At 49.2% G+C, this 23,913-nt stretch overlaps 1 long non-coding RNA gene across 4 annotated transcripts in view; it reads right to left on the bottom strand.

The window, feature by feature from the left end:
- Positions 1-232: 232 nt before the first annotated feature.
- LOC103351528 (uncharacterized) overlaps positions 233-23,913 on the bottom strand; it is a 35,557-nt gene continuing 11,876 nt past the window's right edge. The window contains exons 2-3 of one of the 4 annotated variants that reach the window (XR_016223809.1): positions 1,944-2,072; positions 233-777 (exon numbers count right to left, since the gene is read on the bottom strand). This is a non-coding gene — a long non-coding RNA (uncharacterized LOC103351528). The other 3 variants (XR_016223812.1, XR_016223810.1, XR_016223811.1) reach the window with 3 other exon arrangements.

The following is a 23,913-nucleotide window of genomic DNA, read 5'->3' as shown; positions in this document are numbered from 1 at the left end:
CCTGGGCCAGTGCAGTCATTTGGGGAGTGATTCAGTGGTTGAAAGATTCTCTTTCTCTGTGTGTCCCTAACTCTACCGTTCAAGTAAATAAATAAATATTTTGAACATTTTTTTCTTACAGACAGATGGGATGCCAGTGTCAAAAGCAGCAGCTTAGGGACCCGCATTATGGCACATCAGGTACTGTTAGGGTCCGAAAACGCCCACCACCCGAGGAACGACTCCAAGAGACTTTTCTCTCATGCAACCAGCAAAGGGTAAAGATTTATTGATCTCACATGTTGGGGCTCTCTGTACATACAAGAACAGAGGAGCCTCGAGGAACTAAAGTATAGGGTTTATAAAGGCAAAAACCACAAAATCGGGATGGGGGAGAGAACACACGGTTGCTAAGCGGTTGCTAAAATCTTACAATCAGCAATTATGATCTTAAGACATAGATAAATTGGCTGGCGCTGCGCCTCACTAGGCTAATCCTCCACCTAGCGGCGCCGGCACACCGGGTTCTAGTCCTGGTTGGGGCGCCAGATTCTGTCCCGGTTGCCCCTCTTCCAGGCCAGCTCTCTGCTGTGGCCAGAGAGTGCAGTGGAGGATGGCCCAGGTGCTTGGGCCCTGCACCCCATGGGAGACCAGGAGAAGCACCTGGCTCCTGGCTCCTGCCATCGGATCAGCACGGTGCGCTGGCCGCAGCGCGCCAGCCGCGGCGGCCATTGGAGGGTGAACCAACGGCAAAGGAAGACCTTTCTCTCTGTCTCTCTCTCTCACTGTCCACTCTGCCTGTCAAAAAAAAAAAAAAAAAAAAAAAAAAGACATAGACAAATCACATCTTCATTATTAGCCCAGGTAACCCAGGTGCAACCTTTCTACTTTTAAGCTTGAGCAATCATGCTAGGGGGGTTTTGTGCTCTGCCAAGGGTGATGTAGTGCACTGCTATTGTCCGACTATTTGAGATCATAGTTTCAGACCAGAGTCTCACGGTGGGGGGGGTTGCTTTCCCAGAATGGAGTCTCAAGTGCCCCAAAATGGAGTCCCTACTGTCAAGGTGCTACTTCACTTTGTCTTATTTTCACAGCTGCACCAGGAAGGTTTAAACCTGTAAGCTTATGCTTAACTTTTTACACCCACACATATACAATTTTAACTCTTCATTCCCCACTCCTTGTTGTGAGGATCTCTAATCTTAGAGATCATTCATTTTTGTCTCTTTTAATGTGACATATTGTTGTCTTATGACCATGAGTTTAACATTTCCAACTTGTTCCCACACAAAGGTGATGAGTCTATTTAACACACAAGGTCCTATGGTTACAATTAGAAGTAGAACAATTAAGGGTCCAGCTAGGGCTGACAGTAGGGTAGTAAGCCATGGGGACCGGCCGAACCATGACTCAAACCATTCCTGTTGAGTTTCCCTCTCCTGTTGCTGTTTTTCCAGTAATTTCTTGAGTTTCACCATGGAGTTTCTAACCACCCCGGTTCAGTCGGCATAAAAACAACATTTTTCCTTTAGGGCCGCGCATAACTGCCCCCCCTCCCCCCATGAAAATGAGATTCAACCCCTGCCTGTTCTGTAATACTGAAATGCAGAAACTGGGCTGCATCTGGGAGATTGTGGAAGATTTGTCAGGCAGAAGGGGCGGGGATCTCCACCTGGCAGGTTATCAGGTAGTATCAGGTAGAAGGGGGCAGGGCAGGATGCAAAGGCGGGGCTGTCCGTGAAACATTGCCAGGATGACTGAGATGTAGATGCATATGCTGGACACATTAAGCCTTTATGTCACACACACATAAGCTCATAACTGACTTTCTGCCTAATATTTTCCCCTCAAGAGGTAATACCCAAAATTCTTCTTTGGGATTACAGATGGAGTTCCATTTTCTGTAACTTCTTTGAAGCTGGCATGTGGGTGTCGAGGGGGATTTGGGTATTTCCTCTTGCTACCTGTCTTATGGTGTGCAACAGTGGCCTTGGAAAGACTGTGCTGCTCGGTCCAGAGGGCTGCTCAGGTCGTCCAGTGGAATGGGGTGGAAGTCTTGCCTGATGACCATTTGGAGTTCAACAGCTTTTAGTCTGTTAGAGACAAAACGAACAAGGGCATTAAAAACACACGGTGCAAAGAGAAGCATCAAGATTGCAGAAGTTAATGGGCCAAGGAGAGGAAATAGCCAGGATTTTTATGATCAGATGTTAGGCCAGAAATCCCAGCCCTGCTTGGCCTGGTCCTGGAGCTGTTTGGCTTTTTCCAGAAAAAGTACAAATTTGGGTTTGTGCCTGTCCAGTCTGATTGATTCAGAGACAATATTTTTTTTTTCCTTTGGATATCTAGTAGCCAGTTTTGCTAGGAAGTTAAGCCAATGTACAAGACTAGAGTCTCAGGCTGAGAAAGAAGACAGACTAATGAATTATTTACATTTAACCATTTATATTATGGATTATTGTGCACCCCCCTCAAGAGATAGGCCCTTTAAGTCCTCAGTGAGGACCTGTCCAAATAGGTGTAGGGCTATCTGAGTTAGCTGTTACTGAAAGCCCTGTTTTAAGGAACTGGCAGGAAGGGCTTTCTAAGCTTAATGTTATTGATAGACTTTTAAGGCCTGGCTGTGTGTGTGAGGCCCAGACCTATCCAGGGGTGCTGGAAGAAGATTGAAAGAGATGCAAATCTCCTTTAAGGGAGGCACCCTGTTGACTTGCATTACATGGCTGGACTAGGAGGAGAGCTGAATAGGAGGGTGATAGAAATAGGCAACTTGCGTTTCACTGACCCTAGGCCATCCCCTCAATAGCAGTGGCTGGAGCTGGAAGCTGGGCAGAGGCTGGGCAGAGCCAAAGGCTTTTTAGCTCGGGGCCACAGGGTCAGTGGTTCTGAACCAGGAGTCCTTCGACACCCAGGGCAGTTCCGTGTCCAGTGACCGTGCTCTTGGCAGAGTTGACAGAAGGCATTTGCTGTCACGACAGCTGCTTGCCCAATGCCCTGGCTCCTTATATCAGCAACAGGTGCAGTTTGGGGTGCATTGGCCTTGCTGGGTCTCCTTGATAGCAGATCACCGTGTAAAGCAGCCATTGATTGGCCTGTTGCCTATCTTCTGCTGCTTGCTTGCTCCTCGTTCTCCTGGTCTCTAATAAAGTAGACCAAAGAGGCAGCCTCTATGATGTCAGTCAAGCGGGTTCTCAACCCAACCCTGATTTTTGGAGATTTTTTTAATATCAGGGTGAGCTAGAAAAACTATGGTCATGGGCAAATTCTGACACTTAGTATTTTCCTGTGAGTTAAGACCGTGTCCATGAGGAGAACTATGACCCTTTAGGTAAGGTCAACTGTGGTGACCTGCTTGCATACTTTGAGGTCATCAGTGTAACTTTTTATCTATTTTTTTAGTTTGGTTTAAAAGGGGAGTTCTGCCCATTTATCGCGTACACCGAAAAATTGATCTAGTTGTCACATTATTTTATAGTTTAACCTTTTTTTTTATGTTGTTTGGGGCCCTATACTGTGGCCAGGCATTATTACAGAAAAGGTCAGTCATCCCTTACATAAGGTCTGGGGATCAAACCGAATGTCACAGTGGAGAGTCCTGCAGAACAGTAGTAACTTCCCTTCTGGAAGAGAAAAGAAGAGAAGTGAGGCACCGAGTTGGGTCTCTAGCCTGACTTTCTGGGCTAGATTTAACTGGCAGTTTAACCAGTGTTTACTGCATAGCCTGACTTAGAGGAGAAATTGTGGCAGAGGTCTCTGCCATTCTTTGGATTCCAGGTATTTACCGTGTAGCCTGTGGACACTAGAGCTTTCTTGGTTTTTTGGAACCCAGTTTTCTAGCATCTGCCGCATAACCATAACTTAACAGAGACAGTAGAGTACACAATGGATTAACATGAATTTTATGTCTCTTGTTGTCGAATAAACCAGAAATAAAAAAAAACCTTGTATATAAGAGTTTACATAATTTAGAATTATTTAACAGAGTCAAAAAGAGCTTACAGGACCTAACTCTAGAAATGGCAGAGTAATCGATTAAGCAGACACTGTTAAAATAGACGTTACAGTTTTTGCAAAAACAGATTCCAAGATTTATGATTTAGATCATTTTTAGATATTTACTAACATTAGTACACATTTTAAAAAAAAAACCATTGTTATAACAGAAGATCAGACTTCAACTTTAGGTCAGTGTAATTTTGGCATTAGCACTCAACTCTGTAAACAATATTTTAAAATCATAAACATTTTAAAACTTTTTATGACTTGTTTACACCTTTTGAAACTTTATACCTGTAGTTACTTTTACATAGCCTTGAATTGTCATGTATGGACAACCTATGAGAATACATGTTAACAAACTCAAAACAGTTTTTTTTATTGAATTTGAGATGTTAAAAGTATATATAATATATTTTCCCAAGTTTTACTTAGCACTGATGCCTAGATGACTTAAGACACTGAGTTATTAATGAATACCACACCATTATTTGAAATAAAAGTTAAAATTACATTTTCATGTTTTTAAGTAACATGAGGATAACACCTCCTAGACAGCAAACACTAGTGCATGTTTACAACTTTGAAAAGATCTTCGTCATTAAGAGAAACAAGTTTAAAGCATATCAAAGACATGTAAAACTGAGCAAGCAAGCCACTGAGCAAACCAAAGGGTGTTTGCATTACCTCAATTCTCAGAACCAATTTGCATTGGCTTACTTTAGTTAACAACATAAAGGCTTGTATACACAGAATTTACTTTTATTTTTATAAGACCACTTTAGCTGGAAAGCAAAAACATAAATACAGCATAGGTCTGACACCATTTACAACATTTTAATACATTTTATATAATCTGAATTGACCCAAGCAGCTGTTACTTTAACAAATTTAGAGTCTCATCCTTTGAGAGTTCCAGGGATCCGACTGGAAGCCCAAAGTTGGAAGACTCGGTTTAGAATTTAAGCTGTCAGAGAGTCAAACCACTTAGCCAAAATTAGTACATTTCTGATCAGTTGGGTAATCACTCAGACATTAAAAACAGATAAACAATGTAAACAACTTTGCATTGTAGTTTTCCCAATCAAGACTCTAATGGCAATAGAAAAACGGGAAACCTTCAAGACAGGTGAATGCTCTCAGATGAGTCAGGGACAGGAGCACAGAAAAGAGCTGATTATCAGCATATGAACCCATTGTTTAGGTTTTCATTAGCTGCAAAGAGAAAAACCCATCAGGTTGGAAAGGGTTAATGGCTTAAGGTTCTGGCTCCCTTAGGTAAGGCCAGCAGTAGTATTGAATTGGAAATTCCTCCAGGAGAGGAGAAGAAAAAAAAAAAAAAACAGCCCTGGGGTGGGGGCTCTGCCTAGAGATATTTGGCTATGCCTGCCTGGGTGCGGCAGGCCACATGGACTAGAATAGAGTGCAGAGAAAGGCTGTGGTCCCCCATTTACAGGGAAGACTGCACACACCCACCGGGGCCTGGCAGGACTAACCGTGGGGTTGGGAAGGTGCGCCATTTCACCAAGAGTGTTGGGAACCTCCTAGAATTTAACAAAAGCCAGATCAATTAGGACTACTGCAGACACTCAGTCAATTACAACAGATAGTTAACTTTAGCTCTTTTCCAGATTTAGTCTTCAGGCAATCAAAGCTTAGCAACAGTAATAGTTCACAAAAAACTTTAAGACGCACCAGAACTACCATAAGCTGCAAAGACGGAAAACTTTCTACCAGGTTGGAAAGGTGTTAACAGGTAACAGGTAACAGCTTTTCCCTAGGTGGAGAGACTTATGGAATTTCCCTCTCCCTTTCTCCTGGCCAGTGGTATAGGAATGGAGATGAGGAGAGCAAAAGAGTGGGGGAGGGAGCCCCCGGGAGGAGGAGGAAGGCAGAAAGCAATGAAGCTCCTCATGTCTGGGGGCTGAGTGGGATTTGAAATCTCCTATCGCTCAAGGTTACCCACTACCTAGTTGTCCGAGTTTACCTGGAGGGCCAATATTAGCCTCGACCGAAGCTAAGGCCTGCTCACGTAGCAGTAGGCAGCGTGACCAGGCGTCCCTCCGAGAGAGAGACCTGGTCCTCAGGTTGCAGTCTGGCCACCGGGAAGCCGAAGCGAGCTCAGGGGATCTCCAGGCTCTCAGCCAACTGCCCTTCCTAATTTCCCTCCCGTTCCTTACAATCCCTCTGGAGTTTCGGCCGTAGCTAAGCCGTGGCTGGGGGGGACTCCGCGTTCTCAGAGAGCTGTGGGGTGCCGGACACTCAACGGTCACTTCCACAGATCCGGTCCCGCTTGAGGGAAGGAATACTGACCTCCGATGTCTTCTTGAAATCCCGGTCCGGGTGCCCATGACTGCCAGGCTGGAGAACGGCCTCTTTCACTCGGCAAATGAGTGGTAAATGGAATGAGCCCTCCGGGGGCCAATTCACTCCTAGAGCAGGCCATTCAGAGGCACAGAAAGACTGCCACTTTACCTTCTTGACTGACAAAGAAAGGTTATGCGCCCGGTCACTTACCTCTGACCAATGATTCAAAGTTAGAGACAAAGGTGTAGACACAGTCTGGCCCATGTTAGCAGACAACACAATGTACACAAGCAGACAAACAGCGTAGAGAAGCAGCACACAACGACCACACAAAGTGTCTACCAAATGGGAGCCCTCACATACAAATGCTAAATGACAAGAGAATACAATCAACAAACAACAAGACAGCCAACAAAGCACCTTAATGAATACAAAAGACTAACGAGCTCGATCAAATACCAAAATTTCGGCAGTACAAACAAAATGTGAGTCTCTGCAGTCTATTTCCCTACTGCAGGCAGCCCACCAAACAGGAAACACTGGGTGTCCCCAGTTTTCCCTTTTTCCCGGGGCGTCCCCTGGGATGTGGTCTGTGGCTCTGGAGCACGTCTGTCCGCTCGAGCCCGACAACCACGCTGCCAATTACAAACAAATAACAAACCTCACCAAACAACAAATCAAAGTGTACACGTTCAATCAAAACAATAGGCACCGTACTCACCCCGAGAGATACCCATTGGAGGCGTCTGCAGGCAGCAGTCAGGTCTCGGTGGGACCTCCAAATGTTAGGGTCTGAAAACTCCCACCACCCGAGGAACGACTCCAAGAGACTTTTCTCTCATGCAACCAGCAAAGGGTTAAAGATTTATTGATCCCACATGTTGGGGCTCTCTGTACATACAAGAACAGAGGAGCCTTGAGGAACTGAAGTATAGGGTTTATAAAGGCAAAAACCACAAAATCGGGATGGGGGAGAGAACACACGGTTGCTAAGTGGTTGCTAAAATCTTACAATCAGCAATTATGATCTTAAGACATAGACAAATCACATCTTCATTATTAGCCCAGGTAACCCAGGTGCAACCTTTCTACTTTTAAGCTTGAGCAATCATGCTAGGGGGTTTTTGTGCTCTGCCAAGGGTGATGTAGTGCACTGCTATTGTCCGACTATTTGAGATCATAGTTTCAGACCACAGTCTCACGGTGGGGGGGGCGGTGCTTTCCCAGAATGGAGTCTCAAGTGCCCCAAAATGGAGTCCCTACTGTCAAGGTGCTACTTCATTTTGTCTTATTTTCACAGCTGCACCAGGAAGGTTTAAACCTGTAAGCTTAAGCTTAACTTTTTACACCCACACATATACAATTTTAACTCTTCAGTACAGCTACTGCCTGCAGCACTGGCATCCCATATTGCCGCTGTTTCAAGTCCAAGCTGCTCCACTTCCAATCCAGCGCCTTGCTAATGTGCCTGGGAAAGCAGTGGAAGATGATGGGCCCCTGCACCAACACGGGAGACCCAGAAGAAGCTCCTGGCTTTAGCCTGGCCCAGTTCTGGCCGTTGTGGCCATTTGGAGAGTGAACCAGCAAAGGGATGATTCATTCTCTCTCTCTCTTTCTCTCTCTCTCTCTTTCCCCCTTCCCCCTTTCTCTGTAACTCTGCCTTCCAAGAAAATAAAATTAAAAAAAAAAAAAAGCTCAGCCACTGCTCCACACCACCAGCCCCCAGTGTTCGATGCCCCCTCAGCGTCACGCACTGGCCAGGCTCTGAAAGCAGCCCCTCCCGTGCCGCACAGAGGCCCTGTGCATTCACCATGCAGGGATGGCCCATTCTGCCCTTGGAGAACCTTGTGGGTCAGTGCAGGAAGTGCCAGCAGTTTCTGCCCACGCTCGAGGCGCAGGGGGTTCCATCTGCAGTGCTTCCCGTGGACCCCGTTTGCCGGCCAGTCACAGCCCTGGACACCCGCGAGCGGTCAAGAGAAGCACCAAGAAGGGAGTGCTCCAAGCCCCGCGGCTCAGAGTGGCCAAACAGTGGGGCAGGCGGTAAAATGAAGTCACCAAATCAACTCTCACATCCCTTCCCTTTCCAGATTGCAGGGCGCAGAGAGCGCTTTTCGTCTGTCCTTCCTTGCACAGCTCCCGTCACCATCGCACACATGCGCACTGCACACTGACCTTTAGCCTGGGCTGGGAAAGCTGCAGCCCGGGACCTTCCCCATCACAAGCAGTAGGCTTAGCGCTGTTCTTGCTGTCAGACTCTTCTTTCGGAGCAGTTTGGAGTTCACAGGACATGGACCAGAGCACAGACCCCCTATATATCCCCACTCACATACAAGCAAAGTCTCCCCGCTCTCAACAGCCCCTAGATCGGTCCATTTGTCACGGTCAGGGAACCCACATCAGCACACCATTACCACCCAGCGTCCACGGTTGACAATTGTGCTCACTTTTAAATTTTTTATTCACTTTGTTTTTTCTTTTCTAATTTCCAGACAGAGAGGCAGAGAGAGATCTTCCATCTACTAGTTTATTCCTAAATGCCTGCAACAGGCAGGCCTGGGCCAGGCTGAACCACAGCCGGGTCTCCCACTTGGTGGCAGGACTCAAGTACTTGAGCCATCCCCTGCTGCCTCCCAGGGGACACACTAGCCGGCATGCTGGAATTGGAAATGGAGCCCAGACTCCAGCCCAGGCAGGATACAGACACAGCTTTCCTAAGTGGCATCTTCACTACCACGCCAGATGCCTCGCATTTGGGATGCATCCCAAGTCCCTCTGCTCCACAGTGACTGATTCCCCACTGAGCTGCAACTCGTGTCCAAAGACCCAGCTCCTTCAAAAAGACTCACGGATAAGAACTGAGCAACTAATTTACAAATGGTGACAAACGATAGTGATAATAACAGTCTTGTGCATGTGTACACTACAGAGTCAGAAAGACTAGAAAGAGTGATGATGGAAGTGGAGAAAAGGGGCTGGCGCTGTGGCACAGCTAGTAAGGCCGCTGCCTGCAGTGCTGGCATCCATATGGGCGCCAGTTTGGGTCCTGGCTGCTCTACTTCCAATCCACTCTCTGCTAATGCACCTGGGAAAGCAGCAGAAGCTGCCCTAAGTGCTTAGGCCCCTGCACACATGTGGGAGACCCAAAAAAAGCCCTTGGCTCCTGGCTTTGGCCTGGCTCAGCCCTGGCTGAAGCAGCCATTTGGGGAGTGAACCAGTAGAAGGAAGACCTCTCTCTGTTTCTCTCTCTCTCTCTCTCTGACACTACCTTTCAAATAAATAAATAAATCTTTAAATGAAAAAAACTATGCTCATTTTAAAACTTCTTATTTTGAAAAAAATTCCAAATTTACAGAAGATGACAGAAAGTCTAATAACCCATTATTCTTACTCAATTATGTCTTGTTAATATTTAGCCAAACTGTTGCTTTTCTCCACATTTTCAAAAAATTTTATTTAAAAAACAGAACTATGAAGGGATGGGGGACACATAGAATGAGGGGGGGAAGGAGACGGAGAGAGAGGGAGAGGGAGGGGGGGAGAGAGAGAGAGAGAGAGAGAGATCTTCCATCCACAGGTTCACTCCCCAGATGGCTGCAATGGCTGGAGTTTAGCCAAACCAAATCCAGGAGCCAGGAGCGTCCTCTGGGTCTCCCACGCAGGTGCAGGGACCCAAGCAATTGAGCCGTCCTCTGCTGCTTTTCCAGGTGCATAGCAGAGAGCTGGATCAGAAGTGGAGCAGCTAGGACTTTAACCAGTGCCCACATGAAATGCTAGAGCAGCAGGCGGCAGCTTAACTCTCAATGCCACAGGTTTTTGTTTTTGTTTTTGTTTTTGACAGAGTTATAGACAGTGAGAGAGAGACAGAGAGAAAGGTCTTCCTTCCATTGGTTCACTCCCCAAATGGCTGCCACAGCTGGCACTGAGCTGATCCAAAGCCAAGCCAGGAGCCAGGTGCTTCTCCTGGTCTCCCATGCAGGTGCAGGGCCCAAGCACTTGGGCCATCCTCCACTGCCCTTCCAGGCCACAGCAGAGAGCTGGACTGGAGGAGGAGCAACTGGGACTAGAACCCTGCACCCATATAGGATGCCAGTGCCACAGGCGGAGGATTAACCAAGTGAGCCACTGAGCCAGCCCAGTTGTGTTTTTTTTTTTTTTAAAGTACCCTCTCCTAGGGGCCCAGTGAGTTAAGCTGCTGTCTGTAATGCCAGCATCTCATTTGAAAGTCAGTTCCAGTCCCAGCTGCTCCTCTTCCCATTCATCTCCCTGCTCATGCCCCTGGGAAAGCAGTGGAAGATGGTCAGAGTGCTTAGGCACCTTCATCCACATGGGAAACCTGGATGAAATTCTGGGCTTCTAGCTTTTGCCTGGCTCATCCCTGGTTGTCATGGCCATCTGGGGAGTGAACCATGGAATGGAAGATTGATCTCTCTCTCTCTCTCTCTCTCTCTCTCTCTCTCTCTCTGCTTTCTTGCTTTCTCTCCTTCAAACTCTGCTTTGTCAAATAAATAAAAATATGTCTTTAAAAAAAGCATCCTGGAGCCAGCGCTGTGATGTAACAGGTAAAGCTGCCACCTGCAGTGCCGGCATCCTATATGAGTGCCGGTTCATGTTCTGGCTACTCCACTTCCCATCCAGCTCTCTGTTATGGCCTGGGAAAGCAGTAGAAGATGGCCCAAGTCCTTGGGCCCCTGCACTGGTGTGGGAGACCTGGAGGAAGTTCCTGGCTTGGGATCAGCACAGCTCTAGCAGCTGCGGCCATTTGGGGGAGTGAACAAGTGGATGGAAGGCCTCTCTCTCTCTTTCTGCCTCTGCCTCTCTGTAACTTTGCCTTTCAAATAAATAAATAAATTTTTTTTTAAACATCCTTTCTCATGCCAAGTTCTCCCCTGGGTCCCTCCAGTCACTCAAACATGCTGGAACCGCGGCCCCTCCCCCCAAGTTCACTTCTGGTGGTGCTGTCCCATCTGCCTCCACCTGATTTTTCTGCTCTTCTCCAGGGGAGCAATTGGAGGCAGCTGATAGCTGCTCCTCTTCCCCCTAGTTAGATCCAGCAGTCCTGGGTGTCCCGGTAGCTGACACGTTTCCTCCCCAGGCCATCAATACATTCTCCATTTATGAGGACTGGTGGGGGCAGCTATGGCCTAAGGACCAGACCCACCATGGCTGGTGTCATGGCCAGAGCAAACTCCAAAAAAAAAAAAAAAAAAAAAAAGAAAAGAAAAAACAACCCAGAGACAGGTTCAGCACAGAGATTAGCACACCCCTTAAATATCTGCATCCCAAATAGAAATACCTGGGTTCAAGTGCAGGGTCTACTCCCCATTCCAGGGCTAATGCAAACCCTGGGAGGTAGGAATGATGGCTCAAGTAGTTGGGTCCCTGCCACCTATGTGGGAAATTTTGGGGAGTGAACCAGTAGATGGGAGATCTCTCTCTTTCTCTGCCTTTTAAATAAATAAAAAGCAAAAAAGAACACAAGGCTGCCAAGACCTTGTTAAACAAAAACTTATGAGAGGCCATTGTTTTGGACTATGCTCGGGCACTAGGCCCCAACAAACCAGACCAAACCAGAATGGAGTCACTGTGCTAAGGACCAGGATCCGGTAATCAGACTGAACTTTGAAACAGGCCAGTTTTACACACATACACCAGAGATTCACAGCAGCTCATAAGAAGGGGCCCCATTTACTTGGGCCAGCATGGTAGGGGAGCCCCTCTATCGTAACCTCAGAAAAGGGCCTTTGGAATGATCAGCCCACTTTTTGTTCCTTATTTCTGAGCTCTTCATCCCCATTCAGCACATAAAGCCAGCCCCTTCTGCTCAGCTCATGGGAGGACCTTTCCTATATTGTTAGATGCTACCCGATCCACAGACAGCTAATAAAGTCACTTGTATCTTTAATTTATTTTTAAAAAATATTTGAAAGTCAGAATTCAGGGTGGGGGAGAGACAGAGGGAGAGGGATATCTTCCGTCTGCTGGCTCACTCCCCAGATGGTCATAATGGCCATCTCTGTGCCAGGAAGAAGCCAGGAGCCTCATCTGGATCTCCCACATGGATGCAGGGGCCCAAGCACTTGGGCCATCCACTGCTGCTTTCCCAAGCACATTAGCAAGAAGCTGGGTTGGAAGTGGAGCAGCTGGGACATGAACTGTCATTACAGATGGCGGCTTTGCCTGCTAGGCCACAACACCAACCCCAAAAGTCACTTCAATCATTAAATTTGTTATGATTTTTTTTGCACCCTTGAGAGATTGTTTGGAGGTTCTAGCTCAGCCACTTGTACTCTTATAACCTTGGCCAACGGTGGGAAGTGGAGACAGACCAGAGCCCTGTGGCAGGAGGGAAGGGCTAGGCTGAGATCACGGCTGCTCGTCTCTGGGTTTCCTCAAGGCGGGAGGTGTGTGGTGAGGGGTGGGTCGCAGGCCTTCTTGGCGGGTACCTCTTCCCTCCTGGGCAAAGGTGGTGTTCTCCCTAACCACATCATTTGCATATAGCCTGCTTGACGCAGGTTCCGGCACGACCCGAGCTAACCCCTGGGTCTCAGGGCAGGAACCTCACTTTGCCCCAGAATCCGCCCTCCAGCCTTGCTTCTGGCTGTCCTTGTCACTTTCACCACGTGCCTGGCACTGTGAAGATGTGGAGGCCTTTGGCATGCAGCAGGGCACAGACCATACCTGCTGTGTGCCCTCTGCACTGAGGAATGCGAGCCAGGCATGGTGGGTCCCAGGAAGACAGACCCAGCCCAGGAGCTGTGGGGTCTTGTAGCCTTAGAGCCTGATTGGCCCCAGCTGAGAGCTGAAAGTCAGTGGACCCCCCACTTAGGCACAGCAGGTGTGGGATCACATGTTCACTGGAGCCCCTGTGCCTGCTCCCAACCTCCAGGGAACCCAGCTTGTTGTAGTTCCAGGGTCAGGTACACTCCTCTCCCACAGCTGCAAATCGCACGACCTCCAGGCCTCTCCCCATCTTTGTCCACATAGTCCCAGTGCTGCACTCAACAGGGCACCCTGAATCCCTCCCAATCCCTTAGATTCAGGGTGCCCCCTGGCAACAGTCCATCCCCTCATGCCACATATGGGTAAGGGGGAGCCAGCTGCCATCGCCTGTCCAGGGGCGCTGTCCATCCTGTGGTGCTGAAGCACTTGGGACCCAGCTGGCTTGCAGCAGCCACTCCAGTCTCCGAGCACCCCAGGCTGGGTCTTCACGGGGCTAATAGTTCCCAGGGATGTTTGCCTGCCCTAGCAGGCTTGAACTGGGATTGCTTCAGAGGTTGGAGCTTCCCTGAGGCGGCACAGGGAGAGCCAGTGCTGTCCAGAGAGCAGGCAGTGGGAAGAATGAGCAGAATTTGATACCTGTATTCCATCCTGGAACCCTTAGGCACTTGTGGGTCTGGAGAGCTGAACGTGGGCTCCATGCCCCTCCTGCCAGTTGTGCCACTACACTAAGCTCCAGGAACATTGTCTCACCTTCCAGGAACTCAGTTCTTTCCACAGAAATCCAAACCTAGCAGGCTTTGCTATTTATGGGGATAAGGGAGACAATTCCTAGAATCCCAGAGAATGATATCCTAGGGGCAAGCGTTGGGCAAAGCCTTCTTTGTCCTGCTTGGGACACCTGTATCCCATATCAGAATGCCTGGGTTGGAGTCCTGGCTCCCCTGCTTCTAATCCAGCCTCTTGCTAATGTGCCTGGGAGGCTCAAGGTCTTGGGTCCCTGCTGCCCGTGTGGGAGACCCAGATTCAGTCCCTGGCTCTTGGTTTCCACTTGGCGCAGCCCTGGCCTGTTGTAAACATCTGAGAACTGAACCAGTTGATGAAGGATCTCACTCTGCCTAAAAATGAATAAAATTAATTAAAATAAAGTTATGCCATGGGGCCAGCACTGTGGCGTAGTGAGTAAAGCCACTGCCTGCAGTGCCAGCATCCCATATGGACACTGATTTGAGTCCTGGCTGTTCCACTTCCGATCCAGCTCTCTGTTATGACGTGGAAAAGCAGTAGAAGATGGCCCAAGTCTTTGGGCCTCTGCGCCTGTGTGGGTGATCTAGAAGAAGGTCCTGGTCCCTGGCTTCGGATTGGTACAGCTCTGGCTGTTGTGGCCAGTTGGGGAGTGAACCAGTGGGTGGAAGACATCTTTCTCTCTTTCTCTCTCTCTGCCTCTCCTCCTTTCTCTGTGTAACTGTGATTTGCAAATAAATCTTTTTTAAAAAATAAAATAAGATAAAGCTATTCCAAGGCCATGCTTGCATATGGAGAGGCCTCGAAACCAAACACCAGATCCCTCAGATGCCCCCTCATTCTCTCCCAGACCCGACCCCAGAGCAGGGGGAAGCTCTCTGGGAAGGACTCTTATCTGTTTAAATTCCGGCCCTGCCAGTCACCACTGGTCCCTTCCCGAGCTTTCTTTAACCACACTCATTCTATCAGAAGAAAAACTCAAGTGTTAATACACCTGTACAGACTTCTGTCACATACCATTGTCCTCTGTTTTGTTACCAAATAGAATCACTCACAAACCACTGTTGATTCTGCAGGCTGGACAGACTTTGTTCCAGGCCATTGTACATTCTCCAGACCTATTGAGGCTCCTTAAAAATCATTTACAACCTGTCTACACTTACATCTGTCTGCATTCCCCATTCTCTCCTTCCCCCGGGACAAAGGCATACACACATTTCTGAATCATTTTAGGCTAGTGCAATATTGCACGCCTGTGATTTTTTTCCTCATGCTGTGATATTTCCCCTTTTGCACATTAAATAAATTTTCTTAGTTTTCTCTTATTTAATCTTCATCAGTTTATCCCAGCAAGACTTAGGAGGGTGAAGGGACATTTTCCCTTTGCCCCTGCACCTCCTATTCAGATGCCATGTCTTCCCTCCTGACTGGGTACCCCTGCCCCCAGTTACCACAGATGCTCACAACCCAATTCCTCACCACCAAGTCCAAGATGGAAGGGAAGATCAGGTGTTCCCAGCACAGGGCTACAACTTGAACCTGCCCTGGAAAGAGTTAATGACACAGTTTTCCAGAAAATTGAGCATCACTCTGGTGGCAGTAATGTTGGCAGCATAACGAAGGTGGATATAGCTCCTGGGGCAGAGGCCTGTCCAGAAAGCAGGGGCCAGCAGGACACCAGAAGTAGCAGATAGATGGCACACTGGTACCCAGGACCACAACCTGAGTCACGGGTGCCTCCTGAGGGTCAGCCAGGGCTCGGAGAGAGATGAGGTAATGGTCAAGAGAGAAGGGTTTAGACAGGATGCTCCAGAGATGCTAAGCCTGAGGCCACCACTCATTGTTGCATACAAATGCCATGTCTTGATCTCGGGCGATGCAGTCAGGGACCCGAACAGCACCTCAGCCCTAGGCAGCTCCAAATGCATTCTGGCTAGACCTGGAGTGCAGGGTCCTGGGAGACTGTGCAGCAAGGCGGGCTGAGCTCATACCGCAGCGACATGCTGGCAATGGCTTCAGGGTTGTTGAGCTTTCCCAAAAAGGTGATTCTTTTTTTTTAAAAGATTTTATTTATTTATTTGAGAGGTAGAGTTACAGACAGTGAGAGAGAGAGAAACGAGAGAAAGGTCTTCCTTTTTCCATTGGTTCACCCCCCCAAATGGCCACCACGGCTGGAACTACACCATTCCGAAGCCAGGAGCCAGGTGCTTCCTCCTGGTCTCCCATGCGGGTGCAGGCGCCCAACCACTTGGGCCATCCTCCACTGCCCTCCAGGGCCACAGCAGAGAGCTGGACTGGAAGAGGAGCAGCCGGGACTAGAACCTGGTGCCCATATGGATGCCGGTGCCACAGGCGGAGGATTAGCCAAGTGAGCCACGATGCCGGCCCCATTTCTTAAAACAGTTGTGCTGCATACTGAATTGTGTGCTTGATGCTTTATCCAGGGTGCCTGCTGTGCTCCACGGATGCATGTCTCAGACAGGTGACTGCTCGGCCCACGTGTGGAACAGGAGCAGACAGTCAGCTGTGGGGTAGGAAGGGCTAAACCCTTCTAAGGACCCCACACTGTGGGCCCCATGGCCATGGATTAATAAAAAGTCTCACCTGTAGCATCATAGTCACCCTGAGAGACAGACAAAGCCAATGTCAGCCTTCCTCAAGGGAAGATGGGCAGAGTGGGCATGGCACAGTCAACAAAGCCCATGAGAAAGGCCAGTGACCAACTCCAGGTGCTCAGTACCCTGCAACGTCCTCCTCCTGTCCCTGCCCACCACCCCTTCCACACAGGTACAGACTCCACCCCTAGGACAGATGCAATCCGCTATGGCTGCCATGGGAGTCACAAGCAGCCATTGCAGGCTCTTAGCAACGTGCTCCTTCTGGAGGGATGGGAGGGGACTCCCATGACCCGACAACCACCGTGTGACCCTGTGGCTGGTGAGGGCATGAACAGCGTTCAGGGATGGAAGCAGGCTGCTGGGCATGCCCTGGGAAAGGAAAGTGCAGGTGTCATTGGGATTTGGCTACCTCCTGCACCTGCCGGCCCTCAGCCATGAGCCTCCGCATGCTGCCTCAGCCTCTCATTGGAGTAGCTGATCCAAGGCTGTCACAAACTGTTGCTAGGAAACAGCATGAATCTGAACATGCCCAGCAGGCCTTGTAGAAGGAGAGAAACCCAGGAACCACTGCAGGGGCCGGTGGGAGTGGGCTTCCCTAAAGATAGAGGTGACAAGGCTCCGGCCAAACGGAATGACAGGGTGTCCACGTGGCAGAGCTGGAGAGCAGCACGCCGGGCGGTGTGCAGAGCAGTGCACGCCAGAGTGGCGCCCGTCACCCTCTGTGCTCCCTTGGTGAGCTTAAGACAGGGAGAAAGTCCCCAGGAAGGATGAGGGGCTGCGTGGGGCACTAAGTTCTACTCTCACACCTGTGTTTTCTTGTCCTGTCTCTCTCGGGAGGTGCCTCTTCTGCCAGGACTTCTGAGCAGCTTTTTTTAAAGATTCACTCCTAGACATGAAAAACGATCATTCAAATCTTCATGAATCCTTGTAATGAGAGACTTCAATAGATGGGGGAAGGGTGGGAAGAACTTGGAAGACATAACATTAAAGCAAGGTGAAGACTCCATTTAGAAAATGGGAATTAGTGTTCTCTGTAATAAAAGGACCACACTCACAAGTCGAGAATAAGATGAGGAGCCAGCACTGTGGTGCAGCGTGCAAAGCTGTTGCCTACAGTGCCAGCATCCAGTATGGGCGCTGGTTCAAGTCCCGGCTGCTCTACTTCTGATCTAGCACTCTGCTATGGCCTAGGAAAAGCAGTAGAAGATGGCCCAAGTGTATAGGCTCCTGAATCTGGGTGGGAGACTCAGAAGAAGCTCCTGGCTCCTGGCTTTGGATTAGCCCAATTCCTGCTGTTGCGGCCATTTGGGGAGTGAATCAGTGGATGGAAGACCTCTCTCTCTACCTCTACCTCTGCCTCTCTGTAACTCTGCCTTTCAAATAAATAAATACAAATCTTTTTTAAAAATGAGTGAAGAAAAGAACTGTTCAGAGAAAAATAAATAATTTAAGCTTTGTAATAGAAACACAAGAAGACTGGAGGATTGAAATAAATCTCCCCAGAAATTGGGGAGAGGAAAGAGATCTGAAGATTAGGTGAAAAAATATCAGAGCATACTGTGGGGAGCAATCCGGACTGGACTGGGTTACTGAAATTAAGACTTATTCTATGCATCTGCTCTCCCACAACATGGCGTTGGGAGAGAAGTAAACAGCTTCCGCACAGCTGCCTCCAGTTCAACTAATAAACTGTAGGACTTGCTCCTGATTGGAGAGCAGCGTACACGGCGTGTGGGCAGCCGAGTTGGGATTGGCGGAGGAGGACTATAAAGGAGGAGAGAGACGGCATGCACCAGGAACATCTATGGGGAACATCTAAGGGAACCCGTGCAGCCCCCGAGAAAGCCGGCCGGCGGTGTGCCGCTCCCCTGCGGAAGTGGGGAATGTGGCCAGGGGGAACTGCCCTTCCACGGAGGTGGAAGGGACAGTAGCCAACCCGGGAAGAACCAGCAGCAAACCCGGGGAGGGCCGAGCAGATGAAAGAACAGCGCAGGGTCCTGTGTTGCTCCTCCACGAAGAGGGGGAGCAACATAATGGTGCCGTGACTCGGATATGAAGCCTAGGCAGGGCTTAGTGTCGTTCCTCCACGAAGAGGGGGAGCGACATAATGGTGCCGTGACTCGGATATGAAGCCTAGGCAGGGTTTAGTGTCGTTCCTCCATGAAGAGGGGGAGCGACACATACGTTTAGCCTAGCAGTTAAGAAAACTGCGTCCCACACTGGGGCACCGGAGTCCATTTCCTGACTGTTACTCCTGACTCCAGCTTCCTGCCGGGGCAGACGTAAGAGGCAGCAGTGACGACTCAAGTAACTGATTTCTTGCTGCTCACATGAGACACTTGGATTGAGTTCCTGGCTTCCACCCTAGCCATTGTGGGCATTTGGGGAGTGAACCAGCAGGCAGGAACTCACTCTGTCCTTCATATGAATAAATACATGATTTTTAAAAATTGCTGACTCTTGGGGCATTGTGGAGTAGAGGGTTAAGCTGCTACCTGCAGTGCTGGCATCCCCTATGGGTGCTGGTTCAAGTCTCGGCTGCTCCATTTCCAATTCAGCTCCCTGTAAATGCAGCCGGGAAAGCAGTGGAAGATGGCCCAAGTCCTTGGGACCCTGCACTCACATGGGAGACCTGGAAGAAGCTCCTGACTCCTGGCTTTGGATTGGCCCAGCTCTGGCCATTGCAGCCATTTGGGGAGTGAATCAGTAGATGAAGACCTTTCTCTTTGTCTCTCCCTCTGTCTGTCTATAACTCTCTTTCTCAAGTGAATAAATAAAATCTTAGAAAGAAAAGACCCTAAGAGGTGATCCCAATAGATATTTAAAGAAATACTGACTCCTGCTATATATAGTTCTTCCAAACAGTAAAAGAAGAAAGGTGAGAAAATTGATTTAGTAACTCTGTATGAGTAGTTCTAAGAAGAGAAAACAGTGAGGGAGGAAATTAACAGAAGTGTATTTATTTGGATCCATGGAGTGGAAGAGCACTGAGCTTCCAGGTTGAAGGGACCACGGATGAAAAGGCACACACAGTGCAGCACTCTTCACTAAGCATGAAGAGAAAATCCTAAAAATTCACCCACCAGGGATGAGAAACAGCTACAACACTAGAAGGAGCCACAGGAAAACATCAAACTTCAGAGGGCAAACTGTCTCCACAAAGAATTACAAATCCAGTGTAAATGTGGATCAAATGTGAGGGTAGAAAAAGCCATCATTAGATATTCAAAGTCTCAACATTTTACCTTCCATGTACCAGGAAATTTTTTTCTTTTTCCTTAAGATTTATGTATTTGAATGTCAAAGTTAGAGAGAGAGAAACACACACACACACACACACACACACACAGAGAGAGAGAGAGAGAGAGAGAGAGAGAGAGAGGCAGGCAGGGAGGGAGGGAGGGAGGGAGAGGTGTCTTCCATCTGCTTGTTCACTCCCCACATGGCTGGAATGGCCAGGGCTGGGCCAGGTTTAAGCTCCGAGTCAGGAGCTTCATTCGGGTCTCTCACATGGGTGCAGGGGCCCAAACACTTGGGCAACCCTCTGCTGCTTCCCCAGGTGCATTAGTGGGGAGCTAGTTTGGAAGTGGAGCAGCCAGGACACAAACCAGCCCCCACACGTGAGGCCAGTGTTGCAGGTGGTAGCTTTACCTGCTGTGCCACAGCACCCACCCTACCAGGAAACTTCTGGAGAATGTTTCCCATAAACACAGGGGATAAATGGTACCCAGGAAAACAGAGTGTCATGGGTGGAGGGGTACCTGAGCATCACCAGACGAGGGGGCAAAGACTCTTTTGGGGACAGTCCCATTGTACCACCACAGGGCAGCCAGTCTCAAGAGGAGCAGGAGACCTGAGAGAATAGAGATATGAGAGACCCAATGTGTTTGCTGGTTACCCGTGGGTGGTCAGGCTGGGAAAGACATACACAGAGTAGAGGGTTCAGAAATACACAAGCACTCGTACGGTCAGTTAAGAATGGTATCTATTCATCTTCAATTTATTTGAAAGGCAGAGAAACAGAGAGGGAGATCTTGTTATCTGCTGACTCACTTCCTAAATGCTTTCAACCGCTAAGGCTGCGCTCGCTCGGCTGAAAACAAAACTGGGAACTCAATCCAGGTCTCCCAGGTGGGTGGCAGGGACCCAAGTACTTGAGCCATTGCTTGCCGCCTCCCAGGGCATTTTTTTTTTTTTTTACAGGCAGAGTGGACAGTGAGAGACAGACAGAGAGAAAGGTCTTCCTTTTGCCGTTGGTTGGTTCACCCTCCAATGGCCGCCGCTGCCGGCCCGCTGCGGCTGGTGCACCGCACTGATCCAATGGCAGGAGCCAGGTACTTATCCTGGTCTCCCATGGGGTGCAGGGCCCAAGCACTTGGGTCATCCTCCACTGCACTCCCTGGCCACAGCAGAGAGCTGGCCTGGAAGAGGGGCAACCGGGACAGAATCTGGCGCCCCGACCGGGACTAGAACCCGGGGTGTGGGCACCGCAAGGCGGAGGATTAGCCTAGTGAGCCATGGCGCTGGCCCCAGGACATCTTTTATAGCAGGCGGGGATGGAAGTGGAGGAGCCATGACCCAACAAGGGATGCAGGCATCCCAAACAGTATCTTAGTCATGGTGCCGAAAGCCCACCCCTAGTCAACTGTTTTTTAATAAACGTGTCAGGAAATTCAAGGAGAGAGGGGTTGGCACTATGACGCAGCAGGTAAAGCCACAGCCTGCAATGCCAGCATCCCCTGTGGGCGCCAGTCCTGGCTGCTCCACTTTCAATCCAGCTCCCTGCTAATGTGCCTGGGAAATAGTGGAAAATGGCCCAAGTCCTTGGGTCCCTGTACCCACGTGGGAGAATTGGAAGAAGCTCCCGGCTCCTGGCTTCAGCCTGGCACAGCCCTGGCCATTGCAGTAATTTGGGAGGTGAACCAGCGGATGGAAGATACCTGTCTGTCTCTCTCTCTCTGGCTTTGACATAAATAAATAAATTTGTTAAGCAAAATGCTGACTCTTGCTACATATAGTTCTTCCAAAAAGTAAAAGAAGAAAGATAAGAAAATTGGTTTAGTGACTTGGTATTAGTAGAAGTTCTAAGAAGAGAAAACAGTGAGGGAGGAAATGAACAGAAATACGAACTCAAAATATATCATGAACCTAAATATAAGAAATAAACTATAAAATTCTAGAAGAAAACAGGAGTGACAATGAACTTGTGAAGCATTTCTCAGCTACGACACAAAATGTGTGGACTATGAAAGAAACTAAGCAAATGAAAAATAATTTAACTATGAACTAGAGGAATAAGAAAATATTTTACAAAACAGGAAATCTAGTCCCCTTGCACTATAAGGCTATCCTGTGAATATACCACATAGTGGTCAAAACAGCAGAGAGAGTAGATATTAACCTAATCAGAAATTGCAAAAAAATTGTGTCAAAAGGATAACTGAAGGAAGTGACAACTAAAATCTCCAGAAACTAGGAAGTGACTAGATAATCTCTACGGTTTTAAACCCAGTAAGTGACAACGGAAGCAGAGGATCTAAACACATGGACGTAAACACTCCATAAACAGCAGGGAGATCTGAAAGCAGCAGCCCCCGGAGGGACGGAGCAGGTGGGGCACTTGGGACAGCGATGCAGTTTTGCGGTAAGCCTCAGAATGCTGCTTCTTTTCACCTGTTGACTGCATTGTTTGGATAGAAATAAATTCTATTTAAAAACCACACATGGAGGGGGCTGGCACTGTGGTGTAGTGGGCTAAGCCTCCACCGGCGGTGCTGGCATCCCATATGGGCACCAGTTCTAGTCCCAGCTTCTCCTCTTCCCATCCAGCTCTCTGCTAATGGCCTGGGAAAGCAGTGGAAGATGGCCCAAGTGCTTATGCTCCTGCACCTGTGTGGGAGACCTGAAAAAAGCTCTTAGCTCCTGGCTTTAGATTGGCCAACTTCAGCTGTTGTGGCCATTTAGGGAGTGAACCAGTAGATGGAAGACCCTTTTCTCTGTCTCTCCTAACTCTACCTCTCAAATAAATAGAAGCTTTTTTAAAACACACACACACACACACACACACACACACACGGCAGGTGTAACAGAGCAGAGGATTAAGCAGCCTCTTGGGATGCCTGCATCCCGTATCAGAGCACCAGTTCCAGTCCTGGCTAATGTGCCCGGGAGACCGTGGGATGACGGCGAAGTGATTGGGCCCTGCCACACAAACGGGATATCCAGATGGAGTCCTAGGTCCTGGTTTCTGCCTGGCCCAGCCCTGGCTGTTGTGAGCATTTTGGGGAGTGAACGAGAAGATGGAACATTCCTCTCTCCCTCTCCCTCTCTCTCTGTCAACTGAAGTAGATGAAAACAAACTTTTTTTTAAATAAAAAATGAAATCACATCAGGCACAGCCCACGGCCCCAGAAGTTGCTCAAGGGAGGCCAGTGTGGGTGACTTTGTGGCCTCAGGCCAAGGCAGCCCCAGACAGGTGAGCAATCCTGGGAGGTGGTACCAGGGGCTGTGCACTCCAGGGAAGTGTGGTTCTGTCCTGGAGCTGAGGGCTGTCTGGCTTGACAGAGGTCTCGGAGCCATCTTTCCCTCACTGAGGTCTAAGCTCTCGTCTCCTCTCCCCCTGCCTTCGAGCACCGCCCTTGGTGTCAGCATTCCACACCCCATGGTCTTATTTTTTTAAAACCTTTTTTTAAAGATTTATTTTACTTGAAAGTCAAAGTTAGAGAGAGAGGAGAGGCAGAGAGAGAGAGAGAGGTCTTCCATCCACTGGTTCACTCCCCAATTGGCCGCAACGGCCGGAGCTGGGCTGATCCGAAGCCAGGAGCCAGGAGCTTCTTCTGGGTCTCCCACGTGGGTGCAGGGGCCCAAGGACTTGGGCCATCTTCTACTGCTTTCCCAGGCCAGAGAAGAGAGCTGGATGGGAAGTGGGGCAGCCGGGACTCGAACCAGCACCCATATGGGATGCCGGCACTGCAGGCGGCAGCATTACCTGCTACGCCACATCGCCGGCCCCACCCCGTGGTCTTCATCTGTTTCCTTGGCGGTCTGCACTGAAAGCCCCTAGGGAGCCCGGAAGATGCCCCATGCACTACCCTCCCCTGCCTCAGCCTCTGAAGCTTCACCCAGGGCTGCGCCACAGCAGGACTCGTACACTGGGATTTGGTGGAAGGAGTACACAGCACTTGACTTGAACTAGAGCTTCTTGCACCAGCGGGGCACTGTCACCCAGGGGCCCCGTGGCCACCCCGGGAGCCTCTGTCCTCCCCCTCCCAGTCCTCTGCATTGGAACAGGTACAAGTGGGACACCAACTACAGCCTGGCAGGTCAGCCCAATAACCCCCTTCCCATAAGATGCCCAGGTGACTCTGGGGGTGCCCCGAGCAATGCACTGACCTCTTAACCCACTCAGGGGCAATTTTACAGAGAGGGCACTAGGAATTTGAAAGGAAGGGTGAGGGAGGAGGGGGGAGGGGGAAGGGGAGGGGGAGGGGGAGAGACTGACTGACTTTCATCCACTGATTTACTCCCCAAATGGCTGCAACTGCCAGGGCTG

This window comes from Oryctolagus cuniculus, chromosome 17 (genome assembly GCF_051225735.1).
Source record: "Oryctolagus cuniculus isolate XC-2025 breed Fujian yellow rabbit chromosome 17, ASM5122573v1, whole genome shotgun sequence".
NCBI lineage: Eukaryota > Metazoa > Chordata > Mammalia > Lagomorpha > Leporidae > Oryctolagus > Oryctolagus cuniculus.
The sequence above is the reverse complement of the archived record's forward strand: the minus strand, read 5'-3'. Positions and strand labels throughout refer to the sequence as shown.